This window comes from Helianthus annuus, chromosome 16 (assembly GCF_002127325.2).
Source record: "Helianthus annuus cultivar XRQ/B chromosome 16, HanXRQr2.0-SUNRISE, whole genome shotgun sequence".
Lineage (NCBI taxonomy): Eukaryota > Viridiplantae > Streptophyta > Magnoliopsida > Asterales > Asteraceae > Helianthus > Helianthus annuus.
Genome location: NC_035448.2, coordinates 22,427,972 through 22,446,371, shown reverse-complemented (window position 1 = coordinate 22,446,371; position 18,400 = coordinate 22,427,972). Strand labels below are relative to the sequence as shown.

General features: G+C 42.9%; 1 long non-coding RNA gene and 1 other non-coding gene across 2 annotated transcripts; one reads left to right on the top strand and one right to left on the bottom strand.

The window, feature by feature from the left end:
- Window positions 1-13,151: 13,151 nt before the first annotated feature.
- Window positions 13,152-13,225, bottom strand: TRNAI-AAU. The gene has a single exon. It is a non-coding gene; the product is annotated as a tRNA-Ile (tRNA).
- A 3,217-nt stretch (window positions 13,226-16,442) lies between these two features.
- Window positions 16,443-17,374, top strand: LOC118488479. The gene is made up of 3 exons (XR_004884982.1): window positions 16,443-16,599; window positions 16,663-17,012; window positions 17,132-17,374. It is a non-coding gene; the product is annotated as an uncharacterized LOC118488479 (long non-coding RNA).
- The last annotated feature ends 1,026 nt before the right edge of the window (window positions 17,375-18,400 follow it).

Below are 18,400 nucleotides of genomic sequence, written 5' to 3'. Positions count from 1 at the left end.
TGGTGATTATATGAATGTTATGTTAATACGTGCTTGTGATGGTGTGTATGTTTATAAAAGGCCCAATCGCACCACACCTATTCGTTTACACAAAAACCCACTCGGTCCATATAGTTGGACTCGAGACCATGAGGTAGCCCAAGTGGGGTTTCGGCCCACTTCTATTCCATACGTATACATGCATACACATCCCTTAGGGTTTTAGTTTTCACAACCTTGCAATCAAAAACACACACACACCAAACGCTCTCTCTCTCTCTCTCGGATCATTGTGCTCGGATCAATCCCATCCTCTTTTCAATCGGTTAGTGCTTGTATGATTGATGATATTATGATCTTGTGTGATAAAATAGGGTTCTTGATAGCATGTTGATTATGATGATATTCTCATGACTTGGATTGCATGATAATAATCTAAAAACCGATTTGATAGGATAGACTATCATAACTAGTTGTTACTATGATGATTTCGTGAACCGAATGCATGGTTAATCGGCTAGGTTGCATGCTAGTCTAATAATATGATGCATGATCCGGTTTTATGTTCTTGATTTAGATGTTAATGATCCTATTGTATGATGATGATATGAATGTTCATGAATATCGATTGATTGCTGTTTGATTTCTGAATAAACTGTGATTTGATCCAAATTGTGAAACTGCCAAAGATGTTTGCTAATTTTACGGAACTGATTGAGCTGCAAATTATGGAAACTAGGAAGTTGGTTACATTCTGATCTGGACACGGGTTGCGAGTCGAGACCACAACACTCGCACACCGCAGCACAACTCGAGACCGACATTGCGAGTCTGGTTGCGACTCGAGACCGAACAGTCTCGAGTGGACCATGACAAACCGAGACCAGCCCATTGCGACTCAAGACCTGACTCGAGACCACCCAGTCTCGAGTGATATATGCATCTGTCGAGATCTCCCTTATTGCGACTCGAGATCTCTAGTCTCGAGTCGAGACCATATGCATGTGCACACAATTGGACTTGCACACTGACACGAGCCCAACTAATTTGGGCCGGATAATTAGACTTCGTTAATTTACGTGACTTTGCTGTTGTTGGACTGCCATGATTATATGTGTGAGCTGCCATGATCAATACGTGTTAGTAACAATACGTGCTTGCATACGAACCTGACTTGTATAATAACCATGATAGGACGTGATTGACCACTTACTAGCTTACCTGTACTTTCTGTGTATCTGCCGAGCAACCCAAGGTGAGTTCATACAAGCCAAGGCATGGGGTTCCCAGGGTGGGAATGGGGATTTGATGATTTACTGTACATACATAGATGGTAGAACCTACTGCTAGACTAGTAACACTCATTGAACGATCTTCGCACACCTGCCAAGGGTTGGCCGCGATATTATGACTGACTTCGCACACCTGCCTTTGGAAGGCCGCGAACTGTAATCTGCTAATCTTCGCACACCTGCCTGGTAGGCCGCGATACAAACAAACCTAGTCTAGAATACTCGGGAGGAACATCCCCTAATATCTTCGCACACCTGCCTGGGAGGCCGCGATACGAATTAAACGATATACGACTTAACAAACGAACAAAACGCTACTCACACTATACTATTACTGAACTGTTAACTGTGAACTCGCTCAACTAGTTGTTGATTATCTGCTGCATGCCTTGCAGGACCTTAGGTACATTATGGAGCTTGCACAGGGAGGAGCAGGTCGTTGTGGGATACGGATCGTGAACGATATTTGAACTTATAACTTATTTGGGTTTTCATTATTATGCTTCCGCTACTTAAACAAAGTTTGGTTTTCTTTGAAACATCAATCATGTCGTGATGAATTACTTTATCTACTTTTATTATTAAATGCTATGTTTGATATGATTGATGGCTTGATCCTGGTCACGTCACGCCTCCAAGCGGTGGTACTCCGCATGTGGGATTTTGGGGGTGTGACATTCTTCATGCCCGTGGTTTGTCTCGTGAGAACCGGATAAACCAGATCTCTTCCATGCTTGTTGGGAGCTCTATAATGGCGAATGCGATTATAGAGGATTACAGGGTTCTTGGCCGCAAGTAATAGGAAACCATTCACCTGCGGGCTGAGGCCGAGACAATGGTGAAGGCTGCTCGTGAAGGTGCGGAACAGCTTGAAAAGTAGAAAGCTGCTTTTGAGAAGTTAAAGCAGACTGAAAGTTGGGCTACAACTGCTGGCCTTAAACAGGTTCGTTCTCTTGCCAAATTACTTTCTGATGAGCGCAAGTGTTGGAGGGAAGCTTGCGCTCGAGAAAATGAAAAACTTTTCCGTGTTCGCCAGGAGCTGACTAATCTAAAGGCAGCGAATGCTGCTTTGATGAAGGAAAATACCGCAGCTGAAGCGGTTGCCAACGAGGCGAAGGAGGCGGAGGCACGCGGTGCCAAGGCGCTTGAAGAGGCGGTTGCGGACCGCAATAACTTGAACAAAGCTGTTGAAGACCTCAAGGTATGAACTGCGATTACACCTGGGTTTGTTTCTTTGTTTCACAAGTATAACTGATTGTCTTTTATACTTGTGTATGTTTTTTTGTTGAAAGGCTGAAGTGCAGAACCGGGTGACCATTCTTGAGTAGGTCACTGCCCGCGCAAGTGAAGCTGAGGCACGGGCAAGGGAAGTTGCTGAGGCTAGAGATAGTTTGACTACCTCTCTAGATCAGCTGAAGGCTGATCGTGACTGGATGCATGATCACGGCATTGGGCATGTAAGTACCTTGTGTCCTTCCCTTTTTTCAGTTTTGTCTTTGTAAACTTTGTTCCTTGTATTCTGCAGATTGTTGGAACCGTTCTTGACGCGTCTGAGAACGCGAGTGCTGTTAATGAGCTTAAGGAACGTGCGTGGGAGGCGGGGTTCAAGGCTGGTTGCAACGAATGCCTTAATCATGTGAACCCCTTCTACAAGAGCAGTTTACTGATGAGAGATTTGGGTTCCATGGTGTAGATACCGAGGCTCGGTATGTCGCAGCTGTTAACGCGTACAACAGCTTGTCCATTTCCGTCATTGAAGATATTGAGAAATGATTGGAGGCGGATGATTATGTGGACCGCTTGCGGTTGTTGTATGGTGATCCTGAGGAGGAGGAGGAGAAGACCGCTGGTGGCGCAAAGGGTGGAGCGGGCACCAGTGGTATAAAAGAAGATTAGGTTGGCCTGCGTGCCCTTTTTTTGACTTCCTCTTTGATGTAAATGTTGGGGAAAAACTTATGTAAATTTCTTGTGCCCCGCATAGGTGTAGAAACTTTTTGGAATATAAAGTTTATCTTTTTGTTCAATTTGTACAAGTGTTTTTACTTCTTGCTTTTAAACACGTGTGAGTTAATGTCTAGATAAGGCCAATGGTTAAGGCCTTAAGTAACATTTAAGTCTGAATTTGCCATTTGCATGTCTAGGTGATATGCAAGTATACGAATGACTTTGTTGGCTGTAAAGCGCGGTTGAGTAAGGTAGTAGTCAATTTCCGTGTTTATCCCGTTAGGGTTTAGGAATTGTGTAGGTTTTGTGAAAACCGTATTGCGTATCCAGCCGGACAGACTTTGATGGTTTGCCTTTGCTGGCCTATTACAATATTTGTGTGTGGTCACCACTTTGTGTGGGTATCGCAAATGAAGATTTTTCTAATCTGTTTTTGCAGATACCGCAAAGTGGAACACACATTTGTAATAGAAAGGATAAACAATGTTGCATTGAATTGTTCATTTATTTATTGTCAAATGGCATACGGCCCGATAAGTTACATAGAAAATGTAAAACATGGCTTACATGTAACAGTGTCGGAGTTGCTGTGCATTCCATGCTCGTGCGATGGGTTTGCCTTCTGATGTTTGTAGTTTATACGCGCCTTTGCCCAGGACCTCTTGGTTGAGGTAGGGTCCTTTCCATTTGGGGGCAAGTTTCCCTGTGCGTTCCACATTGGATGCCTCGTTGTTGCGGAGGACATAGTCTCCCGGGTTGAAGGTACAAATGCGAACGCGTGCATTGTAGTACTTTTCAAGTTTGCTTTTGTACATGGCCTCGTTGATTCCTGCGTTTTCACGCCTTTCTTCTAGGAGGTCCAAGTCAAGCCTGCGTTCGTCATTGTTGTCAATTTTGTGGACAGCTAACATTCGAGGTGAAGGGAGACCTATCTCAGCGGGGATCACCGCCTCAGAGCCATAGAGTAGGCTGAAGGGTGTTTCCCCGTGACTTGTCTTCGGGTTAGTCCTATGTGCCCATGGGATACTTGGGAGTTCATCGACGCAGCCGCGTCTGGCTGTTTCCAACTGTGCCTTTATGCCTTCGACTAAACTTTTATTGATGCTCTCAACCTGGCCATTCCCTTGCGGATGTGCCACTGAGGAGAAGATATGTTCAATGTTCAGTTCTTTTATCCAGTTTTGAAAATCTTCAGCGGCGAAGTTGGTGCCATTGTTGGTTATGATGCACATTGGTAGACCAAAACGGTAGATGATATGTTCCCAGATAAATTTCCTTGTTATCATAGCGGTGGTAGGGCCAGCGGTTTCGATTCTACCCATTTGGTAAAATAATCGACAACCACTATGATAAATTTCACCGCACCTGGTGCGTCTGGAAAATGTCCTACCACATCGATTGCCCATTTTTGGAATGGCCATGCGGTGGTGACAGGGATCAGATTGTTCTTGGGGCGCAAGGTTTTTGGAGCATGTCGCTGACAATTGAAACATTTGCGCAAGACTTTGACTGCATCCAGGTGCATGCCGGGCCAGTAGTACCCAGCGTTCATGATTTTGGCCACTACCATACGCGAGCCCGCGTATATGCCACACATTCCCTCGTGTATCTCTCTGATTAGATACGTGGCGTCTTGGGGTAAACGCATCGTAGGAGTGGCCCCAAGTATGATTTACGATATAAAATACCGTCTCCCTTCGGATAATGGCACGCTTTGTATTGTAGTTTACGTGCCTCTGCTTTACTCTCGAGAGTAACACCTGATTGAAAGTATGCAATAATTGGTGTCATCCAAGATGTTGTACCGTACTGGATGACGTTGACTTGGCGCAGGGGTACTGAGGGATTTTGCAGTATCTCAATACGTATCTCCTTTGCCAGATGTTGGAAGCTGGTGGACGCGAGCTTTGAGAGTGCATCCGTAGGTTTGTTTTCACTCCTGTTGATATGTCGGATATTGAAGGACGTGAATTCCGATTTCAGTTGCAGGGCTTGTTCAAGATAGAGAATCATGATATCCCCTTTTGCCGCATAGTCACTGCGCACTTGCCCTACAACTAGTAATGAGTCGACGTGTGCTTCCAAATGTTGGACGCCGAGCTTGACTGCCAGACACAGCCCTGCCAGTAGAGCCTCATATTCTGCCTCGTTATTTGTGCTTTTGAAATCGAGGCGGATTGCATAGGTGAGTTCTTGACCATCAGGGCTGACGAGTCGCAGACCTGCACCGTCCTCGTTGGATGCACCATCTGTATATAGTGCCCAGATATCTGATGAGGATGGCGGAGGTATAGGGTTTTGTTTGTCTTTGCATTCTTGGATGCGATTTGCCGGTACCTCGGCAATAAAATCAACTAGGACTTGGCCCTTAATTTCTGGACGCGGCTTGTAGATCAATGTATGTGCGCCGAGTTCAATAGCCCATTTTGCTAATCTCCCAGAGATTTCGGGTTTGGAGAGGATTTGCCCGATTCTGTAGTTGGTTAACACGGTGATGACGTAATTGGCGAAGTAAGGCGTAACCGTCGAGATGCATGTACCAGTGCGAGTACCAACTTCTCCATGATGTTGCATCTTGTCTCTGGGTAATTAACCATTTTGCTGACGTAATAAATCGGTGTTTGAACTCCCTCTCGCTCCACTATGAGTACCGCGCCCACCGCGTTGTCTGCGGCGGATAGGTACAAGATGAGTGGTTATTTCTTGCGTGGTGCGGTCAGAGTTGGAAGTTGGATCAAACACTCTTTCATCTCCCGGAAAGCGTTCCAGCCTCTGCAGTCCATTGGAATTGTTCCTTTTTCAAGCAGTTCCGCAGAGTACTGATGAAAGGATAAGATTTAGCTGCGTGGTTAGCTAAAAATCTGTTTAGTGCGGCTAGCCGGCCGGCTAGTCGTTGCATTTCCTTCATTGTGGAAGGTGATGGCATGCGCTCGATCGCCTGAACCTTTTCCGGGTTGACCTTGAATCCATCTTTGGTTACGATGAATCCAAGGAACTTGCCTTCTTCCATTCCAAACGAGCATTTCCTTGGATTGAGCTTCATATTGACGCTACGCAGAGTTTGGAATGTTCTTTCGATATCGTTGAGCATGGCATCCTCGTCCATGCTCATGACGACTAGGTCGTCCATGTAGATTTCGACACTTTTGCTGATTTGATCACCAAAAGTGTCGTTTATCAACTTTTACTAAGTTGCGCCCGCGTTGCGCAACTCAAACGACATTTTTGTGTAACAGTAATTTCCGGTAGGTGTGCGGAATGTCGTTTTATCTTCGTCCTCGATTGCCATCTGTACTTGGTGATAGCCTTTATAACAATCGAGAAAACACTTCTATCGAAATGGGGCGAGGTTATCGACTTTTTCGTCGATCTCGGGAAGTGCGTAACAATCTTTGGGACAAGCTTTGTTGAGATCTTTATAGTCCACGCACATGCGCCAGCCCCCTGTTGGTTTTTCTACCATGACTGGGTTGGATAACCAAGTCTGGTACTTGACATCCCGCAGGATGCCTGCGGAGAGCAGTTCTTTGACCTGCTCGTGCATCGCCTCGTTCTTTACGGATCCAAGGTGGCGTTGGGCTTGGATCACCGGCTTGATACCTGGCAGGGTATTAAAGATATCTCGATTCCTGAATAGAAGTTGCTTCGTGTGGTACCCCCGTCATGTCGGCGGGTGTCCATGCGAAGATATCTCGATTCCTGAATAGGAGTTGCTTCAGGCGCGCTCTGGTGTTGTTGGACAAGGCATGACCCAACGTGACTGTCTGTTCTGGGTATCTTGCATTAAGTACCCACTTCTCTGGTTGAGTGTTGGGGGTGAGCCTCGCTATCTTTGTCGGACGTAGTTCGTCCGTAGACATAACCTCTCTGCGGGCGTAAATTATCGCCACCCCTGTCTCGGTTAGAAAACCAATGGCAGAGTGAGGGACAGATGTAATCATATTAAAGTCGCCCTGAGATTCTCGCCCGAGAAGTACGTCGTATCGGGAGGTGTGGGGTAAAACCATGAAATTTACTTCCTCCGTTCGCGTGTGCCTACCGTTGGTAAGACGCACGGGGAAAGTAATTTGGCCAAGGGGGAATACGGTTTCCCCCGCGAATCCGGCCAAAGGATAGTCCACCGGCTGCAACCGATCTTTGTCTTCCGGATCGAATTGGTTGAAGCACTGCTCGTATATAATGTCAGAAGTACTGCCCGGGTCAATGAACAACCGCTTCGTGTAGTAGGGAGCTAGGTAACCTGTGATGACGATGGCGCGCCTGTCGCGCGGTCCACCTCGAACTTTGGGGAAAACGACTTGTTCGTCTTTCCAGTCGTTGTCCCCTCTTCTTGCCGCCTTGCGCGGCCTTCCACGGCCCCAATTGATCATGTGGGTTGAGGCCACATACATGGTCTTTTTGCCTGTGGAGATGCCCTCATCTTGGGGGGTGATGCGCTTGGTTTGCTTCTGCGCGGCTATCAACAGATGTTGGAGCTTTCCCTCTTTCAGGGCTCGCTCAATCTCCAATCGGAGACTGATGCAGTTGTTGGTTGAGTGGCCCGTGTCTTTGTGATACTCACACTAGATAGTGAGATTTTGGTTCTTTTTGTATTTCATCGGTTAGGCCGGTCGCAAGAATTGTGCGTCCGTAAGGAGGACGTCTCTTGGCGACTTATTGATCTCGGTCCAGTTACGGTCTCGATATTCCTTCTTGGATGCCCGGTTGTCGCGTTGGGCATTGATCGTCGCCCTTGCGTCGGGCTGGTAATTGCGCGGGACGTACGGTTTGGAATCGTTTCCGCGATTCCACGTATCCTGTTTGCGCTTATTATTACGCTTGGTATCTTGGCGGGAGGATTGACCTTCCGCCTGAGGCTGTGCCTTGGCAGTGTGCGGTTTGAGAGACCGCTGAGTTTGGGCATATGTCTTGACCGTGGCCATGATGTCGTCCCACTTTTCTGGCAAGCCCTCCTTGCCTGAGATGGTCATAACCATTTCATCGTCCTTGACGGCTCGGATGAAATGGTTGCGTGCCATTTGATCTGCTATTCCGCCGATCTCGAGGCACTCTTTATTGTAGAGGATGACAAACGACTTGAGGCTTTCGTTGTCTTCGCGCTAGATGTTCATTACGTCCATTGAATCGCGCTTGTGACGTCGCTGCTGGCTGAAATGTGCAAGAAACGTTACTTGTAGATGTTCAAATGAAGCCAGTGATCCAACTGGCAAAGAATCGAACCAGTCCCTCTCCAGTCCAGTGATGGTCTGGGGGAAAAATGGCACCATATGGCCTCGTGCCACTTGCCATTGCACCCAGCGCCGGTAAAAATATTCATGTGGTCATCCGGATCGGATGAACCACTGTATTTCCCAATCGTGAGTGGGAGTTTAGTCGTTGTGACTTCGGCGTGGGGTCTCTTCGGTACAAATTTAGAGTTTTCGGCCGCGGACTTTGGCCTGTAAGCCTGGGTTTGGTTGCGCTTAGCAGTGCGGAGGTATGTAGTGCGGGGTTCAGTGAGAGGAACGTAATTGTATCCTCCTGGTTGGCTGTTAGCCGAGTGGGATTCCCCGCAATACGTACGGTCGTCTGGGTCGGTGCGATCGTGCCCCTCGTGGTGGGGTTGTGGTCCTCGACGGCTATGAATGCTGGAGCCGCGGTGGGCTGTTGACTGTCGCCTATTTTCGCCATGAGGGCCTAGGCGGCTGTGTATTGGGCCCCTACATCGGGACCCATATGTAGAATCATCCTCTTCGAGCGTGCGGACGCTACAGTAGGAGGATCCGCGGTCTTCGCGCCGACTTCGGGAGGTTGCGTGTGTGGGGACCTTGTACTCGTATTGCAAGATACGAGCCGCAGGTGTATTTGGTGCGGGGGTGGGACCACCGGGGATTTGCGCTTCAGCGCAAGCTCTATTGTAGGCTGCGGCCAACATAGTTTGTTGTTGGAAATACCAGGCATGGAGGTCCATACCTGGAGGTATCACAGAAGCATACTGTGAAGAATCTAGTGCGAATGTGAGGGGAGCGCCCCCTTGTGTGGATGTGCCAATGTGGCCAACATGTTGGGCTGGGGGAGAAGTCCCTGCAGGCCTAGGGTTTGCAGGGTTTAGGCTTTCCCCGGTAGCATTGTTTTGACGATCAGACAAGATCTCAAGAAAGAAAGAGATATGAAAAAAGTGCTAAGAGTAGCGGTGGGCGCCAATGATGAAACAGTGGTTAACCAAGGGAGGTTAATTCACTGGTCTCGTCAAGTAGGGTTAATCCTTTCTTTCCGAGGATCGGTGGCTGGATTATCCGCAAGTCGATCTCCTGCACAAGGAAACAAACCGTGACTCGTAACAAGGAGGATGGGGTGGGGGGGTGCTCCTTGTTACCACTCTCCTGACACGCGCCGCCCTTATGCAGGTGTGTCAGGCTTATCGGTTGTGGAGATGAAGCCACGTCCTACTGCGGTGTCAGCCTGTTGCTTACGTGTGGCTGACAGGTGACTGTCATTGGGGCCACTTGCACTGTGATGTCAGTCCCACTTGCCTCGTGGGCAGGATGCGGTGCCGCACCGCATCGCTGCTTGAGGTAACTGCTGTTGTTTCCGCGTTCTCACTCTGTCCAAGACTGTGGGATGCAGTGCTAGGCCGCATAGCCACTCATGGTGACTGTTGCTGTTGTTCAGATCCCTTGTCGTGACGAAAATGTTCATAGGATGCGATTCCAGACTGCATCGCTATGTGCACACCCATTTTCATACACAAGGTAAGTCTTCTTATCACTTGACAGATTAGATTCGACCGCTGCGTTCGTGCGTGCCCGCACGGAAACAGATAAGTTATTGCCGGTGGGGGTTTTTGGTAAGGGTAATGATCACTCGCAGCCATGTTGGTGCGAGATCTGGGACCATACTCCTTCAGGTATATATATATATATATATGTCCATCTAAACTCAATAATATCATAGTTATGCATTGATCGGGTAACGGTTTTGGGATGAAAAAAATGAAATTATGAGATATACCTATAATAAAAAAAGGAAAAAAAAAGAAAAATATGAGGTATACCATTTTTAAATACTTTACACATTGCACATGAGTAGGGCTGAGTAATTTACGGATCTGAATCTTTAGAACCGGAGAAGCGCACCAGAACCCTCAGATCCAAAACCGTATTGTTGTATTTAGGGTCCGGTTATGGTTCCTAAATTTAGGAGAAAACGGTTCCCCGTTCAGTTCCGGTTATAACCGACGGGTCCGTTTAAAGAACCGCTATAACTGGTTTGGGTTTAAACTTTAAATAATATATTCAAAAACCTTATTAATTTATTTAATCTTTAAATATTATAGAGTAAACTGCCATTTTGGTCCCTATGGTTTGGCCACTTTTGTCATTTTAGTCCAAATCTCAAACTTTTTAAATCTGGGTCCCTGTGGTTTCACTTTTATTGCCATTTTGGTCCAAAAATCAAAAACCCCATTTTTTCACTGTTACAACCTGCCTATTTTGTCTTTTTGTTTAGGGGTAAATTGGTCATTTCATAAATATAATGTGATGAACTGCTTTTTAAGGGTAAATGAATATTTAAGAAAAACCCAGATCAAGAACTCAAAGCAGATCATCTTCCACAAACCCAGATCAAGAACTTATAAGAAAAACCCTAATCGAAGTGTTAATCATAACAATCAGCCGAACTCATAAACTCAAACCAGCATAACAAGAGGCTGGATGAACAACAATGAAATGGTCTCAAATGCATTCGATTGGTAATCCAGATTCAGAAACATAAACTCAAACCAGCAAAATAAGACATCGTATTTACAGTTATTCGTGATGCAATGGGAGTCCGGAGCACTATGAATTTGCCAAAGGAAAGAAACGATGGTTCATTTTTGGAAACCCTATGCTATCTCAAGATAAAGAAAGCAAGTTCTACCTCCATCCACTTTTGATTCCCCTATTCCAGTCGAACTCATATACCCTAATGTGGAGGGTTCTTATGCAGCCTCTCCTGCTTGTGGTATTAGCTCAGATCTGAATCATGTTGAGGTTTCTAGTGATCCCCCTGTCACAATTAAACATCAGTTTGGCCACCAATCGGTTTCAAACCAACCAATCGTGCTAACAATTACCCCCAAATCTGTTACTCCCGTCTCTGGCTCAACAACCCAGGTTTCCCCTGCTATGTCGCCATATACGGAGGACGAATTAGCTCTTATAAGAGCCTAAAAGATTGCTCATGATGCCAATTTGATGCAGCAAGCTGGGCTACCTCCAAGTGGGTATCAATTTGCTAACCACAAAGCTGTAGGGGTCAAGATAAAAGGGTTTCGGAACCATAGACGAGACGGCGGTGGGGGAGGTGTTACAGGGAAGAAGAAGGAGGGGAGGGCGTCGGGTGTGCTCGTCGGAGAAACAGGATGCCGGACTACGGTTTTTGGGTTAGGGTTTGGTGTGGGGTGGGGTGAAGATGATGAAGATGAAGTGAAGATGATGAAGATGAACTGGGGAAATAGATATTTAAGTTAATTAATAATATGTTATATTAAATTTAAATGGACAATTTTTCCCCTGAACAAAAAGACAAAATAATCAGTTTTTATTAGTCAAATAAAGGGTGATTTGAATTTTGGACCAAAATGGCAATAAAAGTGAAACCACAGGGACTCTTATTTAAAAAAGTTTAAAATTTGGACTAAAATGGCAAAAGTGGCCAAACCACAGGGACTAAAATGGCAGTTTACTCAATATTATATTTTAAAATATGTTTTTAAGATTAAAGAATATAGAAATAGTTTTTACTTAATGTTTAAATGAAGTTTTTGTGTGTTTTTTAGTTAACTTTTGTTTGTTTACCTTGTATACTTTCATTTTATAGTTTAAAATATTTTATTGTTGCTGCTTTTAATTTGTATTATTTGAACCTTGGATGTTCAACTCCTAGTTATGTATTTTAAACGGTTTGATTGTTTTAATTGTTTTTATTTGATTGTTATTTTTAGGATTTAGTTGGTAATCCGTTCTGACGAGAATCGTTTAACCTGGTTTCGAACCGAACCGGAACCATTGAAATACGTTTCGGTTCCGGTTCTTATATTTAACATTTAACGGTTTCGGTTCGGTCTGGTTCTAAACCGTTATGTAAGTAGCATATATAATTGTTACATGTATTAAAAAATATTGTAGGTAGCGGAAACGTATTTAATGACGCAAATTGTACGCGATGGACATGTAGCTAGTGAAAAAGTTTTGAGTTTGTCTCAAGTGTGAATAAACATAGTCAACCTTTTATACCCGTTACAAACAAATCCAAGGAAGGTGCAAAAGTGAGGGTCACTTTTATTTATAGTAGGTGTTTTTTATTTTATTTTATGAAAACTGGATTCCTTAGACCATGGGGTATGATGGAGCGGGGGTTGAGGGCATGAGTTGACACGTGGAGTTCGAGCCCCTCCACCGATGAGTGACGTGTCCGTAAGGTATGAGGGGCGTAGGTGAACCGCGTGGCTTGCCAGGTTATAAAAAAAATACAAAAAAAAAAACACACACACACAACATTAAAAAAAAAGCTTAAAATTTTATTAAATTCAAAAAAACATAAAAAAGATTACATCAAGCCCCTCCACCGATGAGTGACGTGTCCGTGAGGTATGGGGGGCGTAGGTGAACCGGCCTCAAACTCCTGCCTCTTGGGCCATGCCCTAACCCAAACCCACCCGGGGTGGTAGCTTAGGCGTTTTCAGTCAACCCACGCCCCAACCCAAGCCCCATACCCACGGTCTTAAAGAGTTAAAGATTGAGTTTGTTTTGACAAATAATATGAGTGAAAATTGTTAGAAAAGTTTGGGAAAAGTTATGGCACATCAGTTATTAACCAGATAAAAGAAGGGCAAAAACGTGAAGATGAAACTGCAGGGGTCCGTTTTATTTGTATTTATGAAAATACAAAAGGGCTGGGTTAAAAATTTAATGGCCCATGCAGGTCTCGAACCTGCGACCTTCGCGTTATTAGCACGACGCTCTAACCAACTGAGCTAATAGGCCGATATTCTTTTCGGTGGTTTCTTAATTTAAGTTCCTTATTGTTTTCAAACGGGCTCGTTTAAAATGGGCCATAAAGCACCGGCAAAATGGCAAATGTAGAAATTGGGCAGAGTTACAAGGCCCAACGCATCTTCAACCATTTGTAATAGTTGTTTCAAAAACCATTATAACTAGGAGTAATTTTTTTTTTAACTCTAATGATACACAACTCCTACTTGCTACTAAATATTTATATATTATTAATTTAAAAGATTGTTGTGCATTATGTGTTGTACTACCTGCAATATGTGTAGTACCAGTTGTATAATTTCTATTTAAAAGAGTAGGATAGCCAGGTGAGAGTAGGATAGCCAAATGTTTTATATAGATCTTCCAGTTGTTCATTAGCTGTCTATCTAATTACGGGTTTGAGTTTTAAACCTGATTATAAAGAGCCAAGTGCCCCTCATACGTGTCTTTCTCCTTCAAAATTTAGGGTTTAAAACCCGCACGCCATTTACTCTTTCCTCAGATCAAGCCCTAATCTCTCTTCATCCCGCTCACACAACTGTTGATCGAAGGTACGTCCTTCTGATTTATGGTAATCTTATTTCTAAACAGGTTTTCCTACTCTTAATTTGGTAAATTTTTCACCAATGTTGGTTGTTTAGTTGTAATATGTGGCAATTGTTGTATAGGATGAAGTAATTTTTGTTATAGGGTTTTCATGACGGTTGAGTTGATATCTGAGGTTGTTTATGAGCGATTTGTTTTATTATTAGAGCTTACTTTTGATTTGAATTAGTTTGCTTCATTGTAACTGTTGCATAGATACTGTTGTTGTTGTTGCTGAATTTGAGCTAATAGTTTGTTCTTAGGTTTAGTAGGTTCGTGTTTATGCAAATAAGTTAATGTTTTATGTTTCGAGTTCGGATGCTGAAGAGTTACTGTTGTTGTTGCTGAATTTAAGCTGATAGTTTGTTGTTGGCATTAGGTTTAGTAGGTTCCAATGATATTCTCAATTAATTTTGGAAAAAGTGCACTCAAATTTTCTAAGTACTTTGTCTATTCGTTGTTTATTAGATAACACATTAAATAATTTTAACTTCAATTCTGCATTCCGTCATCACACTGAGTTCATATGTTGCAGTGTTACTATTTTCGTTGATAAATTTGAGCTAATAATTTGTGTTTAGCATTAGTTTTAGTAGATTTGAGCGTTATTTATACAAATAAGTTGAATGTTTATGTTTTGAGTTCATATGTAGCAGAGTTACTACTGTTGCTGAATTTGAGCTGACAATTTGTTCTTAGCATTGGTTTCAGTAGATTTTGGAAGTTATCTTGGAGATATTTTGTTTGTGCAGAATGTGTTGTGCAAATAAGTTGTATATGATCCCCTCAAAGTTACTGATGATACAATAGCTTACTCTTTGTTTTGGTCTTTATAAGGTAACAAGCGAATATGTCCTCCAGGGCTGTCAAGGACATAAGAGCAAGAGAAAAAGCAACAGCTATCGAGATTAGAGTGATTAAAAAATGGATTTCTACCAGCAAAGTCCCTGGCATTAAGAAAAACGAACTGTGCTATCAGTTTGTTGATATAAATGTAAGTCATTATTCGATCCTTATCAATTCCTATTGTGATATTAGAAAACGTATGCTATTATATGTTGTCCAATGTTTCAAGGTTATAGTTTATGTTTTTTCCCAAAAGGCATATGACATCCTAACACTATTAGATTACCTGTAACGCAGGAAGACGGTATTGAAGCTACAGCTGATGGTGACAAAATAGAATACTTTGACAAAATAATAAGGCTGCAATCATGCTACAGGGTTACGGGATATGTCTGCACCAAGCCTCGAGACTACATGGCTACTATAAACCACCCAACATCGCTTATAATAGGTAAGAAGGCAAAGTTTGTTCCCATAGAAAGCGCAGATATACCAAACATATACTTCGGCTTTGTGAGCTACGAGGTGCTAAGGGGTCGCATCAAAGTTAACAAATTGCTAACTGGTACACGTATACTATGATCAATAGTTATAGAAAATAGGTTTATAATTTATACACTAAGGCCTAAATATATGAATAACTGCAGATTTCATAGGCCGTGTGGACCGCAATTATCTCCAACCAACAGGTAAGATTTCAGCAGTTAGGAATGTTGTGTTACGCGACGAGCGGTAAGTGTGTCACAAACTTATCTCATAAACGATAACAAATTATTAACAAATACGGTTCTCAATACATCTTCTGTTATACAGTCGAAACAAGGTTGAGATCACTCTTTGGCCGAGTATGTTACATCTAATCGGTGACCATGTTGGATCTGGCAACATAGTTGCCATAACAGCCACTCAAGTTTCAAACTACTATGGTATGTTTCTTGAAAAAATAGATTACTTGCTACTGAAACAGATTTATCAAAGCAATTTACATCAGACATTAAAAATATTGTTTATAGGTTCGATTCAACTCGAGGCTACATATTTGACAACGGTTGCTATCAACCCGGAAATGCCACAAACTATCGAGTATACAAAGAGGTAAGCACATATAGACATATAAATACCTATTACTTGAATCCTACAATATTTTCATCTAACTTCCTTACATTTCCCACATTTGGAAAACAAACAGGCTTAGGGACTTACCACCTGTTGATCCCAATGACGAAGACGATCCGATAATTACTGTTCGTGAGTTGACGATTCCTGACATTGCTGGGAAAAAGGTACTAAGGCATCACATGTAAACAATATTCTCATGTTCATTAAGCATAACAATGTAAATAAAACTGTTAGGTTCATTAATCGAATATAGATTATGCATAGTTATGTTGAACACATATTTTCATGAAAAAAAAAAACTTAAAGCAACGAGGATTTAAGGGAACAATATAATTCCATATTAATCCGAATCAATCCATAAAACTTCGGGCCGTGTTCGGGTTCATATGTATGATACGGTTTTCGGGTTCGGATTCGGGTCGGGTCGGGTTCGGGTTCGTGTAAAATTTTCGGGTTCGGGTCGGGTTGAACCCGCTAACCCACAAACACGACCTCTTTTGCGCCCCTAACCTACACTGTCTATTTCAGAAAGAAAAAAAAAACGGGCTGTCACATAACAATATGTTATGTTAATGTAAATGGGTGAGGGGGTTGTTAGTAATGCTTTTCCGTACAGACACCTAACATGTTCTTCCACAATGATCAAACACAACACTCTACAAGATTCAGGTGTGACGCATGGATAGAGAAATTTGACCTGAATCGTGGATGGTTTTATGTACACTGTTCAACCTGCGACAAAACGGTTTATCCGGAGGAAGATGGGTCATTGATGTTCGTTTGCAAGGATGATGAAGACATAACACCCAGTTCTTGTAAGTATGACACATACATAGGTGGATTTTATAACCAGTATTAACAAACATTATTCTTTTCAGGTACTCTGTTAATGCGATCATTACGGATGGAACAACACCAACTGAAGTCACGTTCTTTGATGAGGGAATGACTGCCCTCCTGAAAACAAGCTGTGAGGATTTGATCTTGAAACATGGCTACACTGACCCCAAATCACTGCCACAACAGATTTCTGACGTTATAGGCATTAGGAAAATAATGTATGTCTCTGTTAGAAGGGAAGGTCATGTCGTAGTCACCAACGTTACAGATCTCGCTGAGACATGTGATGCTCAGGGAAGCAGTGTAGGAACTCTAGCATCAGCAGTGCCTCCAACAACTCCAGACCCAAAAGTTAACATCAACAAACGTTCTCATACTGATTCACCAGGTAAAGAAAATGCGCTTTAGTCGTATATCCCGACACTGAATAGGTTATGTTTAAACCAATAAATCCGACTCTGAATAACAATAAGGACAGTTTACTAACAATAGTCAATGTCTACGCAGATGTTGGCCCTGCCACTAAGGCACTGCAGGTAGGATGAATCAGTTGGTGACCAGTTTTTTGGGGTAGCTGCTAATGATAGTGTAACAGCAGCGTGAAGCCATGGAAGAAGATGTAACAGCTCAAGAAACATGCTTTTGGTACAAGCTAGGGAACTAGCAGATGATGTGTTAGTCACTTAACTTGTATGCCAACCCAATTAGCTACATGAACACAACTTTTGTAGATGTTATGTATGTAGTATGATCGCTGTAAAACAAACTAAACTTCTTCATATAAATAAATAATGGCTTTTGTTATGAAATCATGTGTTCATAGCCAACATTTTGTTTGAATTAGTGTGGTACATTCTTCCTATCATCGTCCTTCGTTGCTCTATTGCTTCCCACAAAAAGTTCCGACGCCGACTATTTGTTTGTAAGTCACAGTTTCGTATCTCTAAAGTGTATCCCCGTGTTCAATCATGAATGGCATCATGATTTACAAGACAGATAGCACTTATAGTTTTCCCACGCCCACACTGGAAGTTTTGTACCAGCAAAGTGGGTTTAACCAGTGAGGTTCTCTGTGGTTTTTTTATTATGCATATGACTTGGGCATATTGTATTGATATGAATTGATTGTGAATTTTGTTTGTATATACTGCATAAACGTTATGAATGCTGGTATTTAAAGTTGAAGCACATTGAAGTGGTTTTATGTCTTTTTTTATTTAAGACATATTAAATTGATACTTTTACAACAAATTAGAAATGGATAGATCACTGTAAAGTTACTTAGAAACGACTTAGAAACGCTTACTTTCAGTCTTAACCAGAAAAAAAGTAAACCTAAAGAGTCTATTTTAGGCCTTTAATTGAATTCCAATTGTTTCTTTAGTTTTGCACTCTTTGCTGATCATGCAGGTCTACGTTCTTATTTGCCGGTCGTCATTCATTGATTCTGGTTTATCTCTTCCCTTCGGCATGTATGTATGTACGAATATTACTTGGAAACGTTAAATACATCAGCGCATATAGCCAAATAGTTGTATCTTTAAAGTAGCTCTGGGGTATTTTGTCCAGGTTTGATGCGAAGGTAGCAGATGACGTGTGGCTATGGAAGTCGGGAGACGTAAAATAGGACTTTTCAAAAAAAAAAAAACATGTAAGGCGGATTTGGTGGGCGCGGAGCAGATTCAGGTTCAGCAAGCGGCGTTTAAATGGTTCAACTATGTTGTCTTTAAATGTGATTTAGAATCCCTCGCTCGAGCCACGATTGTCATACCGCAA